The sequence below is a fragment of the Ostrea edulis genome, chromosome 4 (assembly GCF_947568905.1).
Source record: "Ostrea edulis chromosome 4, xbOstEdul1.1, whole genome shotgun sequence".
NCBI classification, from domain to species: domain Eukaryota; kingdom Metazoa; phylum Mollusca; class Bivalvia; order Ostreida; family Ostreidae; genus Ostrea; species Ostrea edulis.
Genome location: NC_079167.1, coordinates 74,220,971 through 74,221,899, shown reverse-complemented (window position 1 = coordinate 74,221,899; position 929 = coordinate 74,220,971).

Sequence of the window (929 nt, the reverse complement as noted above, 5' to 3'; positions counted from 1 at the left end):
TATTATTGTTAAAATTTTGTTTGAGGAGATATTTATATCCTGCAAAGGAAGTTTTTTAGGGGAGGAGGTACGTCCGAATCTCCCTGGCAGTATGTCCAACCATGTAATCATCTGTGCATTGATTTATGTTGGAACCGCAACCTTTCAGCAAACGAGTATTTAAGAATGCACAGACATAACTCTGACCCGATGCCATATAAATGTCAGGAAGGGGATGGTGTTCAACTAATGTCTTGGATGTGAACATTACACTAATAAGTTACCGGTATTTGAAAATGGAAAGCATGAAATCTATGCATCTGCTTTGTTTGGCCTGGAATAGTGAGAGTCGCAGCTTGGGATGGATGGGATTTTAAAAAGATATAAAATGGATATCTTGAGTGTCTATGCCAGATAATCATTCCATTTAAAGTGTCCCTCAATTTATTTATTGATTGATTGATTGTATCTTGCTTAACGTCTCTCTCGAGAATTTTTCAATCATATGGAGACGTCACCAAGACCGGTGAAGGGCTTAAATTTAGGCCTTTGCTCGGCGTTTACAGCCATTGAACAGTGAGGGTTCTTTAGCGTGCCACACCTACTGCGACACAGGATATCCGTTTTTAAGGTCATCTCCGAAGACCCGTGACATTCACACCTGATGCCGAGCGTTTGGCGACGGAACTGTCACTACCTGTTTTAATGACTTAAGTCTGTCGCGACCGGGATTCGGACCGCGGCCTTCCGCATGCAGGGCGAACGCTATAACCTCTTGGCCACCGCGGTGGTCTCCCTCAATTTAAGGAGCTATTTAAGTTTATTGGGTCTCCTAGGAGTAGAACCATTATTATATCCCAGGCTATCTCCAACAAAAGTTAACAGCTCCATGGGGATTTAAAGAATTCTAGACTTTAGTCGAAGGAAAAACAATGCGGCATTCAAGCTAC